General features: G+C 29.8%; 1 protein-coding gene across 6 annotated transcripts in view; it reads left to right on the forward strand.

The window, feature by feature from the left end:
- Positions 1-15,464, forward strand: part of LOC119616157 (acetylcholine receptor subunit alpha-like) — a 154,539-nt gene that overhangs the window by 63,595 nt on the left and 75,480 nt on the right. The window contains exon 1 of one of the 6 annotated variants that reach the window (XM_037972426.1): positions 12,505-12,625. The exons of the other annotated variants lie outside the window; for them this stretch is intronic. The gene's annotated coding sequence lies outside the window, so the exon portion shown is untranslated. Of the gene's footprint in view, positions 1-12,504; positions 12,626-15,464 lie in introns of those variants that run through there. 6 annotated transcript variants of the gene reach the window in all.

The following is a 15,464-nucleotide window of genomic DNA, read 5'->3' on the forward strand; positions in this document are numbered from 1 at the left end:
TTTGTTATTTGAAGTTAGCGACTATTTTAAAAACTTTATATTTTCGCCAATACAAGTGAATACTTTAAAATGTTGCATTCTAAAATATTTTTCTGGAACGAATTGCTTTTTTAAAATTCGGGGTGATAGAAATAATTCATGAGATTTCATATATTTTTACAAATACGTTCAGTACTTTCAAATATATATGTAAATAACGCTATTTTAAAAATTGATACCTTTTCTTTGCTCATGAAATGAAACATATAATTTTGGAAAAAGCTATGTATGATGGTTAATCAACAAATTTTATTTTTTTCCTATACGCCAAAATTTTGCGATAAAGTGGTTTTAATTTCCATCATCCTTCAGGAGTTCTTGTTAATTTATTGAAAACTAGCATACCCAGGGTATGCTACCCTAACTTAAATTAAATACCCTAACTTAAATTAAATACATACAAAATTTTGTTTACTTTTATAGAAAATTAAATTTGATTAAACAATTTTTTAATGTTTCAGTTTTATACGATCAATATTACGTGATTAAATTCGCACTCAGTAAGAAGCTTATATTTTTAGTTTCATTCATTTAGCTTCCAGATTATAGAAAATTTCGAAAGTACTATTTGAAAAAAGTACTATAGTATGTTTCTGTGTTCAATATTATATACAATTCAAAAAATATAATGTTAATGAATGAAAAAGTACCAAAAGTCCCTTTCAGTAGATTCTCATTCACTAAGGTCCCTACATTTTAAATTTTATTTTCAATATCTATATTCAATATCGTAAAAATATCAAAAAGTACCATCCGAAAAACGAAAGAGTACAAAATTCTCTCTCAATAAATTCTCATTTAATAAGAACCGTGTGTTTCGGTTAACCATTATAATCTAAAAGGTACCATTTGAAGAAGAGAAAAGCATCAAATAGTTCCCACTTACAGAATATTATTCAGTCAAGACCATGTATGTTAAAATTAATGTTGCTAGGTTAAATATTTTAGAAAATTAAAAAAGTACCATTTATGAGATAAAAAGTACAAAAAAGTTCTCTCTTAAAGAATCTTATTCAATGAGGACCGTGTATGTTTAATAATCATGTGTTTTGAATTCATATTAAAGAACATACAAAGAGTATAATTTGAAGAAAGAAAAAGTACCAAAAGTGGAATAAATTTTACCTAAGCGGAAAGTACTTATAAAGAATAAAATTGTTTCCCTTTTCGCTTAGAAATATACTTTCGAGAATTAAGTTTACAAAATGTTCCGTATTTAGATCTATATATCATATATGCTCATTTTAGGAGTAGATACATTTTAAATTTTTCTTGTATCACTAATATTGTGTAAGATAATTAAGAAAACCTGTTTTACCCGTTTTTCCCCTTTTTACCCGTAAATGAACAAATTTCCAAAAATCCCTCCTTAGTGGATCTACATAACAAAAAAACATCTACTGTCAAAATTTCATGATTCTAGGTTTAGCCGTTTAGGCTGTGCGGTGATGAATCAGTCAGTCAGTAACGCTATATATATATATATATATATATATATATATATATATATATATATATATATATATATATATAACATGTTTTACTTTTTTGTAAAACATTAATGTTCTTTTATGAATTTTTTTAAGAATTTCAAGGAATACATATCAATCGATGCGCATTAATGTACTGAACACGACAAAAATAAAAAATATTTTTTTTCAAATGGTTAAGTTCCCTACCAGCGATTAAAAATCCTGACCTCAGTATAATTTTTGAAAAATAAAATGTCTTCGATTTTTTCAAAATGGATCTCAAAAATTCCATCATTTTCTGCTAATAACGGGAAAAATAATCTTAAAATTTTTGTAGAGTATTTTTGGTGTCAAAATTGTCCTAATTTTTAGCTTATACAAAAAAATCTTTAAAAACCAGTTTGGCATTTGGTACAGTCCATTTCAGATTTTTTATTTATTTTTTTTTAATAATATGCCCCTTTTAATACAAAAGTCGTTTTGCAGGTCCAAAAATACACTAAAAAAATAATTATTTTTCCCGTGATAAACTCAAAATTATGGAATTTTTGACACCCATTTCGAAAAGATTGCATAAAATAATTTTTGAACATATTGTACTGAGATCAAGATTTTCAATCGCAGGTAGAGAACTGAGGAACTTTTCAAAAAAAATGTTTTTTTTTTTTATTTTTCTCGCATGTAGTACATTAAAACAAATCTTTTGAGAGGTATTCATCCAAAAATGTGGTCCACGGGACATACCACTTTAAAAGGTTTTTGTATCAGTGATCTAAATGCTGTAATGCAAAGAAATTCTCATATGATAACGTTAACTGGTGTCGCAAAGGCTCTGAATTTTTAAGGTACATTTACGATGGTAAACATTTTTTTACTCCATCATTGTGAACGTAACTTTTAAATTTATCCAGATCTAATTAAATATTTTTATACTTATTACGGTAATTTTTGCGAAAATTTATTATATAAATATAACTGAAAAATTGTATAACTATCAAAAACGATTAACTGGTTAGCGGAAACTATTAAGTAATTAAGTTGAGTATTTTTTGTTTTCATTATCCTTTGGTTAGAGATGTACAAAGGTAGCCTTTAACTTTCATTTTCAACAAATAAAACGTCAACGTTAATTTGTGAGCTGGAGTCTTTAGCAATCTTCACTTCAAATTGCGTAATTGGAATGTACTATGTGAACGCTTAATTTTGGTTATAACCTTAATACATAAATATATAGATGTATGTAAATTCTTTTATTGAAAATTAAAAAAATAAAAAGACATTTTGAAATTTATTATCACAAATCTCTCAATCCGCAACAAATATTTAAAAATTCCAAAAATAGTATTTTTAGTTATTTGGCTTAAGTATTTAAACAGACGCCGGGTTATCGAAACTAACCACTAATGTTTAAAAAATCCCTAATATCTCAATGTCTGGTTATATTCTATCGTAGGTAAGATTAAATTGACTGTTTTCATACAAAAATTATTTTAACCGGCAGAGTTTTATTAAAAATAAACTAATTTTATTACAGAGAACTTATTGGGACTGCGATCGATTATAGACGGATTCTCATAAAAATGAATGTTAAATTAATTTAATAGGGCTAATCGTCAAAGCTAGGTGAAATCGTGGACTAAAATTTTGCATTTTCAATACAAATTCAGCCCTCAAGCTCCATAGTTTTGAAACCGAATATATGGTATATTTTTGTGAGTGGGTCTACGACATTTTCTTAATTATAATTTAAAAAACACAATAGACATACATGCATACATATGTACATATTTACGCAGGACTCATTTATTACAAAACCGGCATAAATCATAAAAATCTATTTTGAGTAAGCCAGCATTGAATCTAAACTAAAACTAAATTTTTACTTATCAAATATACCTGAAATTGGGTTTTAGTTTTGACGTGTACATTAGAGTGCTTCAAAAAAACGAAGTTGCGAATTTTGTCCGTCCCCCCTCTAGAATTGTTCATTGGGTTGTATAACTATGTCATACAAAAAATTAATCTGATAGGATAACGTTAACAGGAGCCGCAACGGCTCTGAAGTTTTCAAGGGGAAAATTCCGAATTCATGTGCCGTGGGACACGTTAATGGCCTGGGGAATTTGCAATAACTTTTAAAGTTTTCAATCAATTTTTGTGTTTTTTATCTTTCCGAAATGCTTACTCTTTGACGTGTACATTAGAGTGCTTCAAAAAAACGAAGTTGCGAATTTTGTCCGTCCCCCCTCTAGAATTGTTCATTGGGTTGTATAACTATGTCATACAAAAAATTAATCTGATAGGATAACGTTAACAGGAGCCGCAACGGCTCTGAAGTTTTCAAGGGGAAAATTCCGAATTCATGTGCCGTGGGACACGTTAATGGCCTGGGGAATTTGCAATAACTTTTAAAGTTTTCAATCAATTTTTGTGTTTTTTATCTTTCCGAAATGCTTACTCTTTGACGTGTACATTAGAGTGCTTCAAAAAAACGAAGTTGCGAATTTTGTCCGTCCCCCCTCTAGAATTGTTCATTGGGTTGTATAACTATGTCATACAAAAAATTAATCTGATAGGATAACGTTAACAGGAGCCGCAACGGCTCTGAAGTTTTCAAGGGGAAAATTCCGAATTCATGTGCCGTGGGACACGTTAATGGCCTGGGGAATTTGCAATAACTTTTAAAGTTTTCAATCAATTTTTGTGTTTTTTATCTTTCCGAAATGCTTACTCTGTGCACATTACGATTCCTTAACAATAAATTTCAAAATTTATTACTAAATGGCCAAATTTGAGCAAAAACTGAAAAAATCGATATTTTCCCCTTGTAAATGCACTTGAAAACTTCAGAGCCTTGGCGGCATCTGTTAACGTTATCCAATCAGCCTATTTTTTTGTATGACATAGAACAATTCTAGAGGGGGGACGGCCTGTCAGACAAATTTTGTTTCCTTCATCACTCTAGTGTACATATATGAAAGACTTTGTATGACATACATATTTTCTAGTAATCAGTTCAAAAAGCAGAATTTTGGATTATATCAGTCTGGTAGTAAATCACCGAACAAAAAATGTTCAATTTTTGATCAGTAGTTGTGGCCTTCGGTGGGTTAGCGGCTAGTCTGGAGGCACTGGTTAAGGAGCGCACAACAGGCCCGATAGAGGCATAGGTGCATGGATTTCGGATTTGACGCTCTAAATATTGCATACATACCTTACTTATTTATAAATGTATCAGTTAAGTGTTGAATGACCAAAACAATTTTCAATCGGCAGCAATATTTTGAAAATATACAGTGAATCAACTAAGTTTTTTGCCTACCGTTTTTAAGAGAATTTTGTTTTTGTTCATAAATAAAAATCGAAAATACAGGTAAAAAGCAAATTTATGTTTTCCAATTAAAAGTAGATACATATTGTGTAAAATTGGAAAACCGTGAAAAAATATTAAAAAGCAATTTGCATTTTTAGAATTCCAGTTAACTTAGTTGGGGTTTTAAAATGATTTTTAAATTACTTTTTTAGAATTTATTGTTTAAGTATTTTTCAATTGCAATTTGCAAAAATCATATCCTCATTGTATGAACCTAAGAAGTTATTTGCGTTAAAAATGTTTAAAGGAAAATAATGAGGCAGTTCCAACATAAAACATTAGTATAGGTGTTTAGAACAAGTGTAAATCAATGTAATAATTAATTAATTATGAGATGTTTAATCAATATCATTAAAAAATATAAAATAAAAAATTGATGAAATGACCCAAAAAAAAAAAAAAAAAAAAAACACTGAGTAGTGTTTCAAAATCTTGTGTATAAGAAAAACCACTGAACTCCTTATTTATCTTTTCCAAAGTCCATATACGAACTAGTAAGAACACTATGTTTAAATTTAGACCTCTAAACAGACCTTAGGTTGCTTGGAAGCAATATAAAGTGAACTGTCTTGTGGTACAGGAAAAAACTTAATTTAGATAATTAGAAATAATGATGATTCAGCTAATAAGTACAATTATATATATTTATAACCCAAATCTACAATAACTATCCAGATCCAAATACGCATACTGTTTTTATTCATAAAATAAAGCATTCAAAATATGAGGTAGAAAATCAAGATTTTAGTAATAGTTATATAGTGGTATACGATGATGTCCCCATTCTTAGAGGGGCTAGGTTGGTTACTTAGTGTTAGCTACATTGAATAAGAATCAATATTATACAATTCTAAATAAAATTCACACAGTACTCCCCAAATATATGGGGTTTCCGTAATGTAGTTTTAGTTTATCAATACAAAGTGACAAAAAACCAAGATTATATTGTTATAATATATAGTTTTAAACCCCACTAAACATATTTTCTATGTCAAAATTCATAGATTTTGTAGTATATCATGTATCCTATTCAAAATTACTCATTATTTTCGAAATAAGATCAAAGAAACGATAGATTTCATGTTAATTTAAACACTAATAAATTCTTATAGGTATATAGGATATTAAATGGGTAAATACATGTCCAAATTTGGACGTACCACTACTATTATGTCTAAGAATTGTTAGTTCAATCTATAGGACTAATAAAAATATAAAATTTTATTAAATAATGGAGCAATACTAAAAAAATGAACAAAAACATAAGAAAGCAAAATACTTTATTGACCTAAAAAATTAACAATACGTTCACATTTTATCAAAAATCTCGTTAATTAATATTACGATTTTACTTTTTATGGTAGAAAATTCAAATATAAATTTGTTTCTAAAAGTGTTCATAATGATTATTTTTGTTCTCTGGTTAATAATGTAATTTCAACAACATTCTACATAGAAAAGGTTGTACTTATTAGGTACTCATTACGCCATTTTTATACCCACCATCAAAAAAGATGGGGGGTATATTGATTTTGTCATTCCGTTTGTAACACATCGAAATATTGGTTATAAAAGTATATATATTCCGGATCCTTATTAAATTCTAAGACGATCTAGCCATGTCCGTCCTCTGTCTTTTGAAATCACGATAGGGATCACACGAGATGAGTTAGTTGAAATTTTGCACAAATATTCTCTATTGTTAAGGTTTGCTTGGTATTGAAAATGGGCAATATCGGTCCACTTCTTCGGATAGCCCCCATACAAGTGGACCTCCAAAAAGTATAAGTAAAAGTATAGCGATGAAATTCGACATAAATAAGTCTTATGTGAGCCAAAATTTTTCTACCAAATTTTGTGAGGATCGGTCCATAATTGACCCTACCCCCCGTATAAGGTCCCCTTTAGAAAATTACTTTAACACTCATTATTGGTCCAAAAATGCTAGTATAGCGATGAAATTCGGTATAAGTAAGTTTCTTACGAGCCAAAACCTCTGTACCAATTTTTTTGGATCGACCCATAAATGACCCTTCCCCCATATAAGGTCCCCCTCTGCAAATAACTACAATGCTCATTATTGGCTTAAAAATATGAATGTGACGAAAATTGACGCACATAAGTTTAATGCGTGCCAAAATCTCTCCATCAAATTTAGGGAGGATCGGTCCATAATTTACCCTACCGCCCATATAAGGTCCCCTTCAGAAAATTACTTAAACGATCATTACTGGCTTAAAAATATGAGTTATGAAATGTGTTGGTAATGCACAAAAGGTTCCCTTCAGGAAAGAGTTTTGATTAATAACTACGAGTGTTCCTTATTTAAAATACGAGTATAGCGCTGAAATTTTGCATAAACAAGTCCTATGTACAAAATTTTATGAGTATCGGTTCATAATTGACGCTCACGGTTTAAGAATTCAAATAAAATATTTGTTTTTTTTTTTAAATTAATATTTTGTTAGTTCAAAAGAGCTCGGGCCATAATTGACTTAAGCCATATTGCAAATATCACGCTGATGTTTATAGGGGAGCATTCCTTTTACGGCATACGGTTTGATGGTGGGTATATGAGATCCGGCACAGCCGAATATAACACTCTTACTTGTTTAAAATTGTTATTCAATAAATACAAATCCTTTTCTTAAGAAATCAAGGCTAAGCATGTATATCAAAATATTTTTAAATGGTAATATTAAGTCATCATTAATATTACTTTTTCAACACTTTAAACTATTGACCAATTCACAAGCCTTTTGAATCATCATATCTTGTGCATTTTTTTTAACTTTTTCATATATTTTGTACATATTTGTTTTTTGTTGTATGTAGTTTTGTTTTTTATTAGTTTCTAACAAATCAAAAAAAAAAATAGAACTGATTATGATAAATATGTACTAGATAAAAATTAGAGATGAAACTCATTCTTTCGTAAATAAAAAATACAGTTAAATGGAATAAAAAGGAAAACAATTTCCTAAATTAAGTTCAATACAAAAAAATCGTCGAAAATACATGATATTCAAAGTAAATTAATAAAGTAGCATCACTTGAACAGCTGACTATTTTTTTTAAACTAGATAAATGAAGCAAATTGTCAAAGTTTGTTTTGAAAATTGTTAACATTGTTTACGTCGCCATTTTTAAATTGTGTTTTGTTATTTGTTAAAATTTGTGGAAAGTTGAAAAAGTGAATTAAAAGTGGTTTTAAAGTAGTTTAAAAGTGTAATAAATTGTATAATATATAATAATATAATTAAATCGTTAATATTTTTAACTTAAAAGTAATATTTTTTATTTATGTTTTGTTCACATTGTTGTTCAAGGAAATTTTATTTTGACACAATCTTTAATTATTCCAAAAACAAAATACATGTGGTTGTTGTAGATGTTGTTGTACAACAAGAGATGTCGCTACTTTATTAATATACTTTGATGATATTTAATAGTACTTAATTTATTAGTATTTAATTTATTACATTGCACTTTACTTTTAATACACTTTTCATTCATGTTTTTCTTTCTTTCTTTAGGTAGTTTTCTTTTTTCACTTCTTATTTGTTTTGTAATGTAATTATTCCTTTACAGCGTCGTATTTGTTAGAACTATTTGGCAAAAGAGTTTAATTTCTATTTCATTCAAAATTTTAATAGATTTTGCCGTAATCTACTAGGGTGATCGATTAGTCGACATTTTCCAAAAACCGGGTTTCAAATAGTTGACATTTGAAAAAAACCGGTTGACATTTTTCAAATCAGAAAAAACAAGTAAGAGTTTTATATTAGGCTGTGCCGGATCTCATATACCCACCATCAAACCGTATGCCGTAAAAGGAATGCTCCCCTATAAACATCAGCGTGATATTTGGAATATGGCTTAAGTCAATTATGGCCCGAGCTCTTTTGAACTAACAAAATATTAATTAAAAAAAAAAAAAACAAATATTTTATTTGAATTCTTAAACCGTGAGCGTCAATTATGAACCGATACTCATAAAATTTTTGTACATAGATTATGTATAGGACTTGTTTATGCAAAATTTCAGCGCTATACTCGTATTTTAAATAAGGAACACTAGTAGTTATTAATCAAAACTCTTTCCTGAAGGGAACCTTTTGTGTATTACCAACACATTCCGCATGAAATTCGGAGCGAATTTCATAACCGTATTTCATAACTCATATTTTTAAGCCAGTAATGATCGTTTAAGTAATTTTCTGAAGGGGACCTTATATGGGCGGTAGGGTAAATTATGGACCGATCCTCCCTAAATTTGATGGAGAGATTTTGGCACGCATTAAACTTATGTGCGTCAATTTTCGTCACATTCATATTTTTAAGCCAATAATGAGCATTGTAGTTATTTGCAGAGAGGGACTTTATATGGGGGAAAGGTCATTTATGGGCCGATCCAAAAAAATTGGTACAGAGGTTTTGGCTCGTAAGAAACTTTCGTGTGTAGCATTTCATCGCTTTACTCGTATTTTTAAGACAGTAATGAGCGTTTAAGCTATTTCCTAAAGTGGACCCAATAGGGGGAGTAGGGCCAATTATGGACCTATCCACATAAAAGTTATTAAAAAGATTTTGGCTCGCGAGGAACTTAATTGTGTAAAATTTTATTGCTATATTCATATTTTTTAGCCAGTAATGAGCGTTAAAGTCATTTTCAGAAGGGGACCTTATATGGGGGATAGGGTCATTTATGGGCCGATCTTAAAAAAAATCGTAGAGCGATTTTGGTTCGTAAGAAACTTACTTATGCCGAATTTCATCGCTATACTCGCATTTTGGGACCAGTAATGAGTGTTAAAGTAATTTTCTAAAGGGGACCTTATATGGGGGGTAGGGTCAGTTATGGACCGATCCCCAAAAAATTTGGTAGAAAAATGTTGGCTCACATAAAACTTATTTATGTCGAATTTCATCGCTATACTCCTACTTATAAAACAGTTATGCCCGTTAAAGCTGTTTTTTGGAGGTCCACTTGTATGGGGGCTATCCGAAAAAGTATACCGATATTGCCCATTTTCAATACCAAACAAACCTTAATAATAGAGAATATTTATGCAAAATTTCAACTGTCTAACTCCTCTCGTGTGGTCCCTATCGTGATTTCAACAGATAGACGAACGGACGGACGGACATGGCTAGATCGTCTTAGAATTTAATAAGGACCCGGAATATATATACTTTCATGGGTCTATGACCAATATTTCGATGTGTTACAAACGGAATGACAAAATCAATATACCCCCCATCTTTTTTGATGGTGGGTATAACAACGGTTAACCGGTTTTACTTTAATTTGAAAAAAAAATACGTTTATGTTTAAATTTGATTGACATGTTAACTGATTTTTAACAGTTTAAAATTCCAGTAAAAAATTTTTAGACTTTAGGAAGCTAAAAAGGGACCTAACTGCATCTGTATTCGCTTACTATTAAGCCTTACTGAGAAGCAGGAAATAAGGGAATACCAATGATAGGAGTAATTTTATAATGTTAGCTGAAAAAAAATTAAAAGCTTACTACTATCCCTTACAGAGAAGCAGGTTGTAAGTGAAGTATTTAAATAATATTTAAGCTTACCCTTGTCCCTTTCAAGGAAGCAGGTTGTATTGCAAAGACTATTGAAATCGGCAGTTTTACCGAGTCTTTTCTGACAAAAAAAACACATTTTAAATTACATAATAAAACAAGTTAGAATGCTATATTCGGCTATGCCGAATCTTAAATACCCTCCACCAGCAAGTTACTTTTTATTAAAACCCATTTAATTATATAATTTTTAGATAACTTAACAAAATTTTTGTTTCCGTATTGAGGATACTAACATTTATGCATATGTCGAACTAATTTTGATTAGGTCCATTTTAATAGAATGATTTATCTATACACAGAACACAATCATGTCGAATTTTTTCCGGATATAATCGTTTAATAACGAATTAAGTGATATTAAGTGATTTTCAGAAGAAGTTAACCTTTTATGGGAGTTAAGACAACTTATGGACCGATCTAGAAAAATTTCCGTAGAATGATTTATGTATACAAAGTACACATTTATGTCGAATTTTATCCCGATAACTTTGATTATCGATGTGCATTTAAGTAATTTTCGGCAATAGTCCTTATATGGGAGTTGTGACCAATTAAGGACCGATAAGGAAAAAATTTCGTATAATGATTTATATGAAAAAAAAAAATCAAGTCGAATTTTACTCCAATAGATTTATTAATTAATGAAATATGTGCGTTTAGGTGATTTTCGGAAGTGGACTTTATATAGGCGGTATGACCAATTACGGGCCTATCCGGTAATATATATGTACACAAAACATATTTGTGTCGAATTTTATCAAAATGCCTTTTTTTGAAGTCGACCTTATGTAGGAGCTATTTCAAAATATGGACCGATCCGGAAAGGATTTGGTAGAATTATTTATATGCTCACAAAACATATTCAAGTCGTACTTTATCCCGATAGCTTTATTATTCAAAGAAATATATGCGTCTAAGTGATTTTCGTAAGTGGGCCTTATACGGGAGCCTATCCAGAAAAAATTTCGTAGAGTGATTCATATAAACACAAAACATATTTGTGTCGAATTTTATCAAGATAACTTTATTTGACAATGAAATATGTACGTTTAAGTGATTTTCGGAAGTGGGCCTTATATGGGAGCTATGACCAATAATGGACCGATAGGGAAAAAAGTGGTAGAATGATTTATATGTACACAAAACATATTCAAGTCGAATTTTATCCCTATAGCTTTAGAATTCAATGAAATATATGCGTTTAAGTGATTCTCGGAAGTGGACCTTATATGGGAGCTATGACCAATTATGGGTCCATCCGGAAAAAGTTTCGTAGAGTGATTCATATTTAGACAAAACATATTTGTGTAGAATATTATCAAGATAGCTTTATTTGACAATGAAATATGTGCTTTTAAGTGATTTTCGGAAGTGGGCCTTTTATAGGAGCTATGACCAATAGTGGACCGATCCAAAAAAAAATTTGGTAGAATGATTTGTATGTATACAAAACATATTTAACTCGAATTTTATCACAATTTCTTTATTTATCAATGAAATATGTGCGTTTATGTGTTTTTCGGCAGTGGACCTTATATGAGAGCTATGACCAATTGTGGACCGACTGAGATCAACGTTGGTAGTATGATTTCTGTTCATATTATATTTATATGTACAAAATTTTGTGTTGATACCGATATATTTGAGGGAGTTATTAATGATAAACTAATATCTGGGAATATATACCTTTGTATGGGGGCTATGGGAAATTTTGGATCGATTATTTTGATTTTCAACATAATTGATTCAATACCAAACTGCTTAGAATAACAATGAATATTTTTGGTGAATTTCGTTGATTTCTTTTGCTTAGTTTTAACGTGAGCGTGTTTTAGGCAGACAGACAGACGCACATAGCTAAATCGACTCAGAATTTGATAAGGACCCGGAATATATATACTTTGTTGGGTCTCAGATGAATATTTCTTAGTGTTACATACGGAATGACAAACTTATATATACCCTCTATCACCACTGATGGTGGTGGAGGGTATAAAAATGTTTAGTCATCGAGTTGCATTTGTGCAGATAAGACGTGAATAAAAGTGTAAAAAAAAATTCATAGAAAATATAAAAAGATTTTATTATAAATATAAATCTATAAAGTGATTTTAATTAATTAATACATTTTCAATGTAAGAAATATTTTTTTTTTAAATTTATTTAAGTGTGTGTTTATTGTAGTGTGTGAACAGAATTTAAATAATTTTTGTACGAAATATTTTCAATTATTTGCTTTTGGTTTTTCTTGTTTCTGTTTTTTATTACTTCTGCTTTTGTCCATGTACAGGTTTTGTTGTTTTGTGTTTATGTTTTGATTTGTAGAAAAGTAACCGGCGTTTTGTGTTTGTTTTGTTTTTTCTTTTTGAAATAGTTAGTTAGTTCTATTGTTGTTAAATAATATGCCGAAAGTGGTTGGAAAAAGACAATTTAATAAATTAAAAAGAAAAGAGGTAAATAAAAATTTATTTAATCTCTTGAAGGCAACAGAAAATAGCCCCGAAGAAATTCCAAATATCGAAATTGTTTCTAATTTTGAGAATTCAGAATGATAAAACAGGACATTAAGAGAAAATATACGGGAACGGTATATAAAATATCGCCCATCTGTGGCAAGTACATCAGCCATTTTACAAATGTTAAATAGTGTACATTCAGAAACACCATTGAGTGTAGAATCCCATGAAGAAAGAGTTTCATATAAGCAATACTGTAATAGCTTCACATCAGCTATGAATTCACGTCTTCTGGAAAAGCATTAGGGAAGAGCTTTTTGTAAACAATGAAAGAAGTAATGCCATAGAAACATGAAATAAGTGCTTACTTATAGCTGTTACTCACAGCTGAATGTAATGAGTGAAAACCGCTTCATTTTTTAAAAAGTAATGCTTCCAAGTGGTAATTCGCTATATAAAAATCATGCCTTATCGAAGCAGGTTTGTAAGGGAGAAAATAGCTTCGTTCCCTTACAAACCTGCTTGCATGTAAACTCCAATTGTTACTGGGATATTAAAACTTTATTTCTTTAATGTAAAAAAAAATGTAAGACATAAGGAACTATGTAATTCTAGATTATTCTAAAATCCCTATTTAGACAATTTTCATAGGCATTCCAACACTTCCATAATATTTTAGCCGCAAATTAATTATTGTAATATAAAATAAAATAATCTTAAAATTGGTAAAATTTTATCAAACAGTTATTCCAATAAATTTTACAAATAAAAATTGTTAATTCAAAAGAGTAATCTTTGAATACAAAGCAAATAAAAGTATTCGAAATCGGTTTTTAAAAAGTAAAAATTCCGGGTTATTCGAAATTCGAAAAATCGACATTTAGAAAAAACTGACACTGGTATAACAGGTTGAAAACCCGAGTCGATCACCCTATAATCTACTAACGAAATGAATTTTGTTTTGTATCTAGTAAAAATAAACAACATTTGCTCGAAATATTATAAGTACTAGATTTTGGTGTTGAGTAAATGGGTTATGAAATTTTTAAATACCACGAAATTTTTTACAGTTTTAATGAAAATTTTTTAAAATATAAATATTAAAATTACAACCTTTAACAGCCATACATGATAGTTAAATAAAAAAGTAGATGCTTAAGATACTCCAACTTACAGCCTGATTACAATTGGAACCGCTGTAGACAAACCACACAAAAAGAGCGAGCGACGAATTAAAATTAAGCGACTAATAGACCACAACCAACCGAAACCTTCCATTAATAATAATACATGGCGAAAAATGCGCATTGTAACAATCATGTTTTTGCAATTTCGCAAGATTTTTAGTAAAATATTTTGAATATATGGTAACGCTACAACATAAAAATAAGAGAACAATGAGAGGATCGACAGAGAGCGCAATAAAATTACAATAGAATCGCTAACAGTGTTGCCAGAACTCCCTCAGAATAAAGTGCAAAACGACGGTCAAAAAAGTGCAAATTCGTTGAAAAAAGTGCTAAATTCAAATCAAGTCCATTAAGCCATGTCTACCCGTCTGTGCGGCTGGCTGTCCAGGTATAATGTACAGGTCGCAATTTTTTACATAATTCAACGAGATTTTTTATATGAAAAATGCAAAAGACTATTTCGAATTGATCCATGATTTGACCTTGCCTATAAAATATCCCTTTACAAAATCAATTAGGGGTAATTTCAAACAATTTCGGACAAAAAAGTAGGATTTAGAATATGACCTTCTCCGATTTCGATGAAATTCGGTACACACATTCTTCTTGTAAATACGGAATTTAAAGTTCTCCAAAATTTTCAAATTCGTTACGGTCCAGATTTTATCGATGTTTAAAGTTCATTTTTTTTTTTGGATTTTTTTCAACAAGCATTAAATGTAACATCGTATATTTACTAAACTGTTTATCCGATTTTAATCGTTTTAGTTCCCAATTAAAGCCTATTTCTTGTAGTTTCATAATATTCAAGATATTTAAAAATTTAAAGTTTTATTTGTTGATGAACACAAAAATAAATTTAAAATTTTGAAACAAAAATTAATTATTTATGAACAAAAAATTAAAATTTTTGAAATTTGTATGGAAATGATGTGGATTATTTCACTAAAAGTTGATTTATTTGAGATTCCCTCATTGTCCCATTCTAAAATTTTTATATTTTATTGAAAACACTATAAGCAATCTTTTGTGAAGTTTAGCTATGTCCGTCCGTCTGGCTGGCTGTCCATGTAAACCTTGTGCGCAAAGTACAGGTCGCAATTTTCAAGATAATTGACCTAAGGACGAAGCCTATTGAAAATGGTTAAAATCGGTCCATTATTTCACCTAGCCCCCATACAACAGAACCCCCCGAAAAGGGCTTCTGAGCTTATAATTATGTTAAATATACCTGTATATCGATAAAAAGCGGCACAACTAAGTTTTATACAAGTCTTGATGACCTTGCCAAATTTCATAAAAATCGGGCATCATTTGACCCTAGCTCC

The sequence above is a fragment of the Lucilia sericata genome, unplaced genomic scaffold (assembly GCF_015586225.1).
Source record: "Lucilia sericata isolate MDLA Ls3-8-SP2 unplaced genomic scaffold, ASM1558622v1 Contig000060F_arrow, whole genome shotgun sequence".
Lineage (NCBI taxonomy): Eukaryota > Metazoa > Arthropoda > Insecta > Diptera > Calliphoridae > Lucilia > Lucilia sericata.